Source organism: Syngnathus scovelli, unplaced genomic scaffold, assembly GCF_024217435.2.
Source record: "Syngnathus scovelli strain Florida unplaced genomic scaffold, RoL_Ssco_1.2 HiC_scaffold_27, whole genome shotgun sequence".
NCBI classification, from domain to species: domain Eukaryota; kingdom Metazoa; phylum Chordata; class Actinopteri; order Syngnathiformes; family Syngnathidae; genus Syngnathus; species Syngnathus scovelli.
Genome location: NW_026061362.1, coordinates 1,198,207 through 1,211,282, shown reverse-complemented (window position 1 = coordinate 1,211,282; position 13,076 = coordinate 1,198,207). Strand labels below are relative to the sequence as shown.

The 13,076-nt window shown below is 43.8% G+C and overlaps 1 pseudogene; it reads right to left on the bottom strand.

Annotated features, from left to right (window-relative positions):
• Positions 1-1,182: 1,182 nt before the first annotated feature.
• On the bottom strand, positions 1,183-1,390 carry LOC125993235 (U2 spliceosomal RNA; annotated as a pseudogene).
• Positions 1,391-13,076: the final 11,686 nt, after the last annotated feature.

Sequence of the window (13,076 nt, the reverse complement as noted above, 5' to 3'; positions counted from 1 at the left end):
GTTCATCAGAGCGACAGCCTGGGGGAAGAAGCTGTCTCTGTGTCTGCTGGTTTTAGTGTACAGAGCTCTATAACGGCGTCCGGAGGGGAGTAGTTCAAACAGGCTGCAACCTGGGTGCGAAGGGTCTGTTGAGATGTTGATGTCTGCATTCAACACTTCCCTTGCCGGGAACTGCAGGTCGCCCACAGGTATACGGCAGCCATGAACTACCTGAGCAGGTGCCACACTGACTCCTGGGCGCCACAGCCAGGTCGGGGGCACGTTGAGAGCGCTGATATGCCCCGGGAGTGCATAACGGACCTGACTGGGAGGCCATCATGGGCCACCATCCACGACAGGTCCCAACAAGTTTGTTTCGAGAGGGCGGGGTGGTTGACGTTGTGCCAAACTGTTGTGGGCTCGCCGAATGCGGGTCCGAGCACTGGACAAACCACTTCCCGCTGTACGACAGAGATCATAGATCTGTGACTTGTTAAAATGTCACTATTTTCTTGCTCTAATTTAAAGTTCTTCAAAAACTTTTTGGTGAAGAAATAAGAAGGTGGCGCGTTAAAAGACACAGGAATTCATTGGTCGATGGGTATTAGCTTTAGTTTCCGAAGGTATGTGTCACGTCTCGCCCTGCTCCACTATGTGTCTGTCTTGGTTTCTGTCTGTGTGCTCGCCCCTCCCCTCCTGTGTGCCCATGATCAGTGTGATTGTTCCCACCTGCCTCTCGTTACCTGTCGTGTATAAAAGTCCTGTCTGCCCCTCTCTCCCTGTCGGATCATTGGTTTTGGTCATTGGTTTTGGTCATTGGTTTTGGTTCCTGTCGTTCGGTGTGTCGTCCTGTCTTGGTGCCGTCATGTCCTGCTGTCTTCTTGTTCCACGTCCCGGTCAGTCAGTCAAGTTATTGTTTAAGTCATGTCAGTTTACCGAGTCTGTATTTTGAGTTGCTTCAATAAACCCTGGTCCGAGCTGCACTTGGTCGTCCTGCTCCATGCTCCACCACCCGACCGTGACAGTATGAGCCCATCCAGAATCGTGTCATTGCTTGGCTTTTCGATGCATTTGGTGTAACGAGCGCGCTTCGCAGGTGCAGGGCAACATATCTGCTTCCGAGGAAGAGTTTTAAGTTCGGGACTCCTTCTCCTCTATTTTTTTTTCTTTTTCTTCATGGTGTCCCTCTTCAGTCCCTCTGACTTGGATTTCCAGGTGAAGTAAAAAATGGCTCGGTCCAATTCTAAAAGCAACTTACTTGCTGGGATGAAAACAGAACTGATTAGTAAAAGCAAGGGTAAAATCACCACTTTTATGGTTAAAATTCTCTCTTCTACGGTCAGCTCTCTTAATCCCCCAAACCCAAGAACAGATACTACACTTTATCTTAGCCAAAAGGCAGAGAAGCGATGGAGTATGCGAGTGAGGGACTCGCTTACAGGCTTCCCCGTCTACCCATTCTCACCAACGGTTTGTTAGAATAGGCCTCTTTGGCACATGTGATTAGCTAGGGAGCTTGAGCTATGCCATTATATCGCTGTAACACTTCTCTTGCTTTATTAGCTTTCTCTACTCTATGAAACCCTTTGCACGTATGTAGAAGTCGCTCTCGGTTAAGATGACAAGGTCACACATTATCACACAGGCTAGGCAGTCGCCTCCTTGCAGGAAGGCGGCCAGAGTAGTATAAGAGCAGGAACCTTGGCGCTGGGAGAGGAACCTTCTTCTGCATCTCGCAGAAAGGGCTCCACAGCTGTGCATCAATCATTTTGGCATACATTAAATAGTTAAACTGTGAAGGCTTTCTCTTGGTAATTACTGTTAGCATATCGAGCATTAAAGATAAAGAACTGGGAACAAACCTAACAGGTTACAGTACGGAACAGAGTGCTGCTCTAATGGGCACTAAAAAATCGGCAAACTTGTCTGATGACTTATTTGTTCACTCTTCTTCATCCGCAGTAATGCATGTAGTAGTTCACGAGGCATATATGTGTCCCCTTTGACCAGTCTCTATCCAAATACACAGTGTAGATACCTATTAAAATGGTAGACCCGATGAACATGAAAGGCAAATGAGAATTTGCCAAGAACTTTCCAGGGTCATCATATGTACAACGGCTGCGCCAAAAGGAGTCAGGCCAGAAGAATACAGCGGAACTAACACAAGATTTGAACGCACGCCTTAGTAGAGACTGAGAGCCTAAATCCAGCGCTTCAGCGACACTACCTACCAACTGCAGTTTCAACATTGAATTTTGTTGACATTTCTAATAAAATGTGAAAGTGGATAAAAAGTTGGTTTCTCCACCAGCATCCAGGTTAGTGCTGCCCGACTGAGCTTTGTTCATAATGTAATGAGTGACAGTCAGAATCCAGTTACGAGTTGGAACCGAATGCTTGTTAGCCGATTAGAGGACTTGATGAATTGCTAGCACTGAGCAGCAGAGTGGCGCAGCGGGAGCGTGCTGGGCCCATAACCCAGAGGTGGATAGATCAAAACCATCCTCTGCTGTTTGTCTGGTTTGGACCTTCTTTCAAGTCATGCTTTTGAGAAAAAATGTCGTGCGCATTATCTTTTCCACACGTTGGTTGTGCTGCACCTGGAGGCAGGGCTCGAAGGCGAGCGTCTGGTGGCCGGGCCTTCGCCCATGGGGCCCGGCCGGGCACAACCCGAAAAGGAAACGTTGGTCCCCCTTCCCATGGGCTCACCACCTGTGCGAGGGGCCAAAGGGGTCGAGTGCAGTGTGAGCTGGGCGGTGGCCAAAGGCAGGGACCTTGGCGGTCTGATCCCCGGCTGCAGAAGCTAGCTCTTGGGACATGGAATATCACCTCTCTGGCTGGAAAGGAGCCCGAGCTGGTGTGCGAGGCAGAAAAATTCTGACTAGATATAGTCGGACTAGCCTCCACGCACAGTTTGGGTTCCGGTAGAAGCCCTCTCGAGAGGGGCTAGACTCTCTTCCACTCTGGAGTTGCCCACGGTGAGATGTGTCGAGCAGATGTGGTGGGTATACTTATTGCCCCCCCGGCTGGGCGTCTGCACATTGGGGTTCACCCCGGTGAACGAGAGGGTAGCTTCCCTCCGCCTTCAGGTGGGGGGACGGGTCCTGACTGTTGTTTGTGTCTATGCCCACCCTTCTTGGAGTCCCTGGAGGAAGTGCTGGAGAGCGCTCCTTCTGGGGACTCCATCGTTCTACTGGGTGACTTCAATGCTCACGTGGGCAATGGCACCAGGACTTTGTAGTTGTGTCATCAGATTTTCGGCCGCATGTTTTGGACACTCGGGAGAAAAGAGGGGCGGAGCTGTCAACTGATCACCACCTGTTGGTGGGTTGGCTCCGATGGTGGGGGAAGATGCTGGTCCGACCTGGAAGACCCAAACACTCTGTGAGGGTCTGCTGGGAACGTCTGGCAGAATCTCCTGTCAGGAAGAGCTTCAACTCCCACCTCCGGCAGAGCTTTTCCCACGTCCCGGGGGAGGCGGGGGTCATTGAATTTATATAACTCGACCTCTACGTTTTAAGCTTGATGAGCCAAAATATCAGATCTTGCTCTTGTTTCCTACCGTTTTAGCCTATTTGTTTTATCCAAATCTGTTCAATCTCTGATTATAATCTGTAGCCCTACGTATTTTTCAAATTTTTATTTATTTATTTATCAAATCTCCTCAGTTCTGTCAAACTCAGTGCACAATGAACCTCCCTTCCACTTTGAACCAAGCTTCACCAAATTTGGGAACGCCGTAGCAAGGAGTGCGATTTGGTTGTCGGACACTCCAAGTCCATATCTTTTTGCCGCACTTCACCCTCTCAAGTTGGTGTTCTTTTGTTGTTGCTTCAGAGCGACCCCATCCATCACTCTTGAATGAGTCCATTGTTCAAATGAGTCAATTTTCATCATTGTGAGTTCCTCCGCTTTTCACTGTCTTTTCTCGTCCCCGAGGATGTTGTCTGTCCTCCGGAGTGTACTTGTCCTCCTCCAAGCACAACAGCAGTCTTTTCTTGTCCTTCGCCAAAGGTCAAAGGTGCTTCAGAGCCAGGCACCATTTTGTAGTTGTTCACGGCTGCAGGCGAAGTCTCGGATTGGGTTTCAGGGACTCTGACACTGAGAATGACAGGCTGGGACATCAAACTTGTAAGACTATTTCCAAATGTAGCTGCTTCCATCAATTTGCTGGTAACGTTTATTTACCAAACTTCAAATTCTCCTAATAACAGCGGTCTCGGTTTTATATCGTAAATCCTGCAACTCATCCTATTTTTGAGCTACATTTTATCTATAGTTCCAATTTAATCGGACAGTATGTTGTCTTCAGTATCATTATTGAAAATCAACTCATCGAGGTCTGCTTTCCACATCAAGCCCTGATCTGTATGTCTTGACCTCTCACATGTTATTGTCATGCTTGCTCAAAAATGTGACTTAGAGTATGGTGCTGTGAATTCTCAATCTCCCCAATGAAATTGGATCCCACCTCGTAGTTCTTATCGTTCTCATGTTCCTGTTAGCCTGCAATTGTCCAAATCAAAAATGTTTTCTTTTAACTGTCTTTCTTTTGAACCTCTAAATCTCTCGTGTTGCTAACCTATCTACACCAGAACAAAAAAATTACCACAATATAACACCAAATGTATTCGAAAATTCATTGTCATAACGTGTTGTATTATTACTATCTTCCACTATCTGTCCTACTCACTCCCCCCTTTTTGAGGCTTGGCAACGCCCATGCCTCACACCTTGACAAACTTTTTGGGAGAATGCGTTCTTTACTACATACGATTCCATCATCATTTAAGTTGACTTTCTTTCCAAAACGCTTCTCAATTTCTCAGTTCACACATCTTCTGCATGTGTTACTGGTTCTCCAGTTTTTTTTCTTCTAGTTAATTATCAATCCAAAAGTTACGTGTTTCTTTCTAACATTCAACCTGCTCAAAATCATTCTTTCATCAAAGTCGCTCTACTAATTTTCCATAGTAGTCGCCAACGACTTCAACCATTCAACCTTTCATTCAGGCAATCATTCATCAATGCTCATCATATGTATCTCACACAGTCTCCAAAAAGGAGTCTTCCTATCACATTGGTCCCAATTCATCCAAGCTCACCACACAACATTCATATATCATTTTCAACTCAGGTTTCCTGGTAGAACAATCCACCAATTCAAAAAAACTTAACTAAAACAAACAATTGGCAAATTAATCTGAATTTTTTCTTTGTTTTTAAATTTGAAGAACTCAATCTCTCAGATTTAGCTTGCAATTAGAATTTTGCATAATCTTATAACACAACCAATCAATTATTCCTATTAAATGTAGCATTGCAAAATCTTAAATTCACAATTTAGCTTCTTCCAATTCCTGAAAGCATGTTCTGTCATTTTTTTTTTTTTTTTTTTTTTTTCTTCGAATTTCTCATGTGGGCTCGACACTTAACATGCACTAATGTGGTTTAGTTTCTGCTTGCAAACAGATTTCTCTCTTTTTCCTCTCATTTTTATCTTTCAAAATCATTTCTGTTCTGCGGTGCACAGTCCACAGTCTAGCAAAATTTTTTTTTTTTTTTTTTTTTTTTTATACTAAAACTTTAGCCAATGTTCATCATTTTAACATACGCACACACATGCACAGCTCTCGCACGCAAAAGGTAGTTCCCAGCACCAATGATTCGTCACAGGCTGGCCATTTCCTGTGGTCGATCATGAGCTGGTCCCTCCCATGCACACGAGGACAGCACATTCTAATTTTATTTATTTATCTTCTAGAAGCAAGTTGCATTTCTTTACCACTTGAACTCTCAACTTCCTTTCTACTCCATACTTTCTCTTCCACTTCGGCATATATTGCATACAATTAAGAAATCTACTTGCCATGAACTTCTCGTTTTAAAGAAGAGCAGAGCAAGAGATTTACCGTTTTTATTTCCCATATTAATTCTAGTAGTTTTAGGTTATACAATCTCTTTGTCTCAAAAATATTATTATTATTATTATTACTATTATTACTTATTTATTTCTTTAACTATTGCTTTGAGGATCCTCAATGCAGGTTTAAATTGACCTTTCAACAAATTACTAGCCTGTTTTTTTGCCATGGATCAACGCTAGAACTGCTTCTTAGTCAATTTATCCTACCAGTCACACACTCAATCACACTAACTCCAGCGCTTTTTTAGGCCTCATGGCTCGGACAAACCAAAGCCGTATCTCATAGCTCGGATAAACCAAAGCCGAATCTCATAGCTCGGAAAAACCAAAGCCGAATCTCATAGCTCGGACAAACCAAAGCCGAATCTCATAGCTCGGACAAAGCAAAGCCGAATCTCATAGCTCGGACAAACCAAAGCCGAATCTCATAGCTCGGACAAACCAAAGCCGTATCTTTAGCGCTTTAACTTACTTGTCCCCTGGTTCGTTGCACCGCCGGATCCCGTCAATCCACCTCTGTCAGACGAAGGCAGACCTAAGATGCTGGCCCAGCGAAGAATTCTCTTCCCAGGACTTTCTTTTCCAGGTCCTCCTAATGGACGCTGGCTTGTCGACAATGCAGCACGTCCTCCTTCGCCGGTCAGATGGTGGGTATGAGGATCCCGGGTCACGGCACCAAAATGTTAGAGATTTGCTCACTCCAACTTATTTTGCAAGAACCAAACAGAAGACAAGCAAGTTCTTTTAGACACCTGCAGGTGGAGAGTCCATTCGTCGCTGTCTGAACAGCGATTATCGAATGAAGTCTAAAAATCTCCTCCCTGCAAGGGCATATTTATTAGGAGGAACACAGTGGGGGTGAGTGGACAGGTTTGGTGAACCCCCGGGCTCTGATAAGATCAGAGCAGGGGGTGTTTTACACTGTTGTGGGAAACAGAACAACTTTGATTGCTTCCCCTGCAGCTGGTCAATCAAGCAGAGGAAGCAACCACTTCATCTTACTCTGCATTGTGAGGGCAAGACGTGATTGATTTAATCATTACATTGTGAGGGCAAGACAAGATTGATTTAATCATTACAGTCTACATTCCAACATAATCCTACGATAAAGATAACCTGGAAAACCCTAACACGCACGTCTTCGTTTTTTCCCGCTTTGTTTGTGTGTGTGTGTGTGTGTGGGGGGGGGGGGGTTGTGCGTGTTGGCTTCACTTGAGTTCAATTTGGTATTTTGGTCAAAAGCGCATGTGGTGAAATTCCACAAAGTAGGATGGGCAAACACATTCCAGTAAACTATTAGTGTCAATTGGGCTCTTGAAATGGCAGGGAAAAGATGCACAGCAAAACGGAAATATGTAGATGAACACAGGACGTTTTTATCAGAGTGGGAAAGTTTCTATTTTTTGTTGAACGTGATGGCAAACCATTCTGCCTGATATGTCAGACCTCAGCGCATTTCAAAGATTCAAATCTTCAGCGCCATGCACTTCAGCTCACTCCATGGCTAACATTGATCAGGCGTCGAACCCGCAACATCATGCTTAAGAGGTGGACATGCTAACCAGTGCGCCATTATGTCAACGCATAATAACTAAGTCTACTGATCAAAACAGCGGTTACTATATGACGTCGCTACGTCGTGGTCAAGTGACGCAGACAAGACATCAATGGACGGACCTTCCTCCGAAATTAGAATCCGTGGGCAGAGTTAACTTGTTTAAAAGGGAGTGGGCAGAAGAAATATTTAATTTATTTAAATCTATTTTGAGTGCACACCATTATGCCAATGCATAACAACTGTAAATCTACTAAATGGAATGTCTGCTGTACGCGCACTTGCTCCTTTTTTTTCTGCTCCTCTTATTTATTTATTGTTGTGTTATTTATTCATTATTTATTCAGCACGCTTTTGTTATACTTGTTTACTTGTTTGTCTGTTCATTGTTCTTCATGTCTTGTCACCGTGGGATAGGGGGGAACGAAATTTCGGTTTCTTTATGTGTCTTTGGCATGTGGAGAAATTGACAATAAAGCTGACTTTGACTTTGACTTTGAAAACAAAACAGCGGTTGCTATATGACATCTGCCACGTTGTGGTCACGTGACAGACGTGACGTCGATGGGCGAAACTTCCGCCGGAATTCAAATCCGCGGGGAGAGTTAACTTGTTTAAAAGGGAGTGGGCAGAAGAATTATTTAATTTATTCAAATCCATTTGGAGTGTGCGCCATTATGTCAATGCATAACAACTGTAAGTCTACTAAACAAAACAGCGGTTGCTATATGACGTCTGCCACGTCGTGGTCACGTGACGCGGATGTGACGTCGACGCCTACTTTACATCCCACCGATCACAGGACCCCTCGGCTGCATAACCGCGCCCCCTTCCCAACCAATCGGATTTGCTATACGCGAAAACGACGCCAATGGGCGGGCTCTTCCGCCAGAATTTAAATCCGTGGGCGTGGCTCGCAACAGGAAGTAGGAAAATGTTGACAAAGACACAGCGGATGGTAACATACGACTAACGAGAGAAATATTTTTATTTTCTGCTTGCAACTGGACCGTCCAGAGTGTACACGGTAAGTACAACTCATCGTTTTTAAAAAGAAGTACTTTTGTTGCCCTGAAAAGCGAGTGAGTGTGGCGTTTGGGGGGAACGTCGAATTTCGACGATTATTTCGACTGGTCAACGGTTGTAAATGATTGCGTTGATTAAAAACTTTATTTAACTCTACTCTTAACTTTGCCGTTTCAGATATGCGGGTATTACACCGCGGAAATGACGTCAATAGGCTGAACTGTCACCAAAATTCAAATCTGTGGGCGCAATGGCCTTGAGCGAGACAACGGATACAAACACGACGACTATCAACAGAAATATCTTTATTTTCTGCTTGCAAGTGGACCGTCTAGAGCACATATGTCAGAGTCAAGGCCCGCGGGCCACATCCGGCCCGCGAGAAGGTTTTGTACGGCCCCTGGGATGATCTTGATTTATTATTAGAACCGGCCCGCAGACCGCAGCAAGCCGGCAGCCCGCAGATCTTTCACACGCACCAATACTATATTTTCCCACAATGCAACGCTGAAGCACCGAGCAGTAGGCTGCTTGATTTCAGTGTTTATTAGCAAAGCAGTCGTCAGCATAACTGTAAAATTAACCCTCAGATACCCATCATAAATGGCAAAAAGGAAGGTGGACACTGAGAACCGGGGGTTTCAAACAAGGTGGGAGTCGGAGTATATGTTCGCGGAGGTAGCTGGAAAATCTGTGTGTCTTCTGTGTGGAGAAAGTGTGGCGGTACTGAAAGAGTATTATCTGAGACATTATGAAACGGAACACGCGGACAAAAACAAGAATATAGACATGGAACAAAGGCTACAGAAGGCCGAGGAATTAAAACGAGGCCTCAAATCTCGACAGGCTCTGTTCTAAAAAGCCAAAACACAAGGCTAGGCTGCTGTCAAGGCCAGTTTTATTTTGGCAGAAGAGATCGCTAAATTAGCCCGGCCATTTAAGGAGGGGGATTTCATCAAAAACTGTCTGATTAAAGTTTGTGTTTTTACTCAGTTCAAGTTTAAAAGTTAAAGTTTAATATTTTTTTCACTGCATGTTACTTATCCTTGAGGAAAGTGTTGTTTTTGATTAACAGATTTCTGCACTTTATTTTATTGTATTTCAATCCAATTATATTTTTAAAATATTTCAGTTGAGTGGATAATAGAAAATTGCTATTATTTTTTTCTTTGAAGTAAATTTAGCTCACTTTTGCTAAAATAGAAAATATAGGTTACTGGTGGTGCCTTGAATAATACAGGTTTCTTTCATTTAATGTTCATGTTATGGGGATTTTTATATAAAGGAAATTTGTCTTTTCTGTCTGTTGAAAATTAAAGATTATTGACAAAGCCATAAGAAAATATTGCTTTATTTATCTGATCATATTGGAATATATTTGTTAGGTTTTCAGTAGGTTCAATTAGGTTCACTAGACTACATGCGTCATTTAAAAAAAAAATTCAATGAACATTCGATCAGTCCGGCCCTCGGCTTGTAGCTAAATTTTTTATTGGGCCCTCCGTCCATTTGACTTTGACACCCCTGGTCTAGAGCGTACACGGTAAGTACAACTCATTGTGTTTAAAAATATTTACGTTTGTGTAGTTTGCGTTGCGTTACATCTGTGAATGTTGGTTGAGGCTAAATGTTAATGTTCAATTTCCTTCCTTTAGGTTCCACGGTGTTTGTTGGCTGTAAGTTTTCCACTGCAAGAAGAGGCTCGTATCATTGACCAGGAGCGAGCTACAAGTATCATTGACCAGGAGCGAGCTACAATGGTGAGTAGCCATAACATTCATGTTAAACACTTCCTATTTCATGTCTAACAGTACTTGATTTAACAAATAACCATAAATAAATACAGTGTGGGCACTGAAGTTAACATATGTGATTATACTGCCTAATCCGTCACCGAGTATATTGTTGCAAAGTAATAAAAGATCCAAAGTTGTAATTCAGAATAGTTTTCAAAAGAAGGCCATTAGAATTATATACAAGTCTGATTACCCTGAACATAATAACAAGCTATTAATTAAATCACAAATTCTTCAACTCAAAGATTTGGTAGATTATCAGACAAATAATGTCTAACAGTAATTGATTTAACACATCACGATAAGTAGATTGAGTGTGGGCACTCTCAAGTTAACATATGTGATTATACTGCCTAATCTGTTACAGAGTATGTTGTTGCCAAGTAATGTAGAATAGATCCAAAGTAGTAATCCAGAATAGTTTTGAAAAGGCCATTAGAATAATAAACAAATCTGATTACCTTGAACATAGTAACAAGCTAAGTGTTTAATATGTCCTACGAAGTCAAAATTGGGCACCATCATGTGGTGAAATTTGGAATTGCATCACATCCAATTTTGCCTGGGAACAAACAGATTAAATAAATCTTAGTTTTGAATAAGGCACTCCTTCTCAAACAAGTAAACTCTGCCCATTTTGCGCAGTAGATGTTCTGTTAATATCTAGTATTTATACAAAGTCATAATTTAAATTGCTTTCAACCTTCATTCATCGGTTCAACCAACATTACTCGCTCTTATTACCAATTTGTATCGATTTAACTAAGCGTTTAATACTTCCTATCAGGTCTCAAGTCAAGATTTGGCAAAATACAATTTCAGCAAATCCAATTTTGCCAGGGAACAAAAATAGATTAAATAAACTAAATAAGTCTTCTTCCCATTAAATACATCAGAAAAGTTTGTCTTGTAACCAGTCCTCTTCAAACAAGTAAAGTCTGCCCATTTTGTGCCGTAGATTTTGTGTCTATGCCTAGTATTTATAAAAAATCATAATTTAAACGACTTCTTTCCTTCATTCACTTTGGAAATTTGGAATTGCAGCAAATCGAATTTTGCCAGGGAACAAAAATAGATCAATTAAACTAAATAAGTCTTCTTCCCATTGAATAAATTAAAGAAGTCTGTCTTGTAACCAGTCATTTTCAAACAAGTAAAGTCTGCCCATTTTGTGCCGTAGATTTTGTGTTTATGCCTAGTATTTATACAAAATCATAATTTAAAGGATTTCATTCCTTCATTCACTTTGGAAATTTGGAATTGCAGCACATCAAATTTTGCCTGGGAAGAAAAGTAGATTAAATAAATTTAATAAGTCTTACTACTTCCCATTAAATAAATTAAATACGTCTTACTTGTTCCCACTCCTTTTCAAAAAAGTAGTTTAAAACGAGGGCCCTTCACTCAACCTTTAACCCTATTTATTTACCTTCTAGGCTAAGTGTTAAAGGCTAAATGTTAAAGGCTAAGTGTTAGAGGCTAAGTGCCAGAGGCTAGGCGCCAGAGGCGAGTTTTTGTGGGCTGAAGTTTTAGTAGGGTTAGTGTGAATACAATCCAAAAGAATACAACAGAATACAATACAATAGAATATAATACATAGATTAAATTCAATAGCTCTTACTACTTCCCATTAAATAAATTAAATACGTCTTACTTGTTCCCAATCCTTTTCAAAAAAGTTGTTTAAAACGAGGGCCCTTCACTCAACCTTTAACCTCAACCCCGCACGTCACATTGTGTTGTATCTGTGAATGTTGGTTGTGGCCAAATGATAGTTTTCTTTCATTCGTTTAGGTTCCACGGTGTTTGTTGGCTATATGTTTTCCACTGTCAGAAGGATGAAAATACAAAGTACAACGCTTGGACGTGGGCAAAGACGTCATCGGTGAGTCCTTCCTGTTAAGGATCGGACAGTACAGCCAAGTGCGGGACGACGGACTTTATTGGAAGGGGATGAGGGGAACAGCCGGCGCTGGAGCGGCGATCGGGCTGGAGAGGACAAACGGTTCTGCGGGGGTTTCGAATAGTCAAGCGAGTCAAGTTTCTCCGGGACTGATGAGCGAAGCAGCATCAAGGGACAGACTGGCACTCGGTTCTGCGCTTGCAGCGCTGATATAGCGCTGTCCATGAATCCGTGGCAGGTGACGGTGATTCCACTGACAGGGGGGGCGTGGTCCCGTCGCAGGTGGCACCAGCACGTGACAGAACCCCCCCCACAAGGGACGGCTCCCGACGTCCCCAGGAACCGAAAACAACAAAACAACAACAAAAAAAAAAAAGGAAGGCAATACCCCGGGCGGCCAGGTGGAGGGGTCAGCACACCGCTGAAACGTCCGACACCTCGCCAGACGCAGGCTCGACGGGCGCGGGGGCAGAAGAACCCGGTACCGGTGGGCAAGACCTCCCCGGACCCTCACCCCTGGTCCCCTCGTCCCTCCTCGGGCGCCCGCGCCGAGGACCCGGTTGGTCCGGATGACAGCGATGGAACTCCGTGATGAGCGAACGGTCGAGTATCCAGCGGCTCGGAACCCAGGAGCGGTGCGCGTCGTCATAATCCTCCCAGTCCACGAGATATTGTAGGCCCCGACCACGCCGCCGCGATCGGAGCAGGGAGCGGACAGCGTAAGCCGGGCCCCCATCGACGAGCTGGGGCGGCGGCGGCGGAACGGGCGCCGGCGCCAACGCGCTCTCATGGATGGGCCGCACACGGGACACGTGGAACGTGGGATGAACCTTCATGGAGTCTGGAAGGAGCAGACGGACTGCGGCCGGGCCAATCACCTTCTGGATA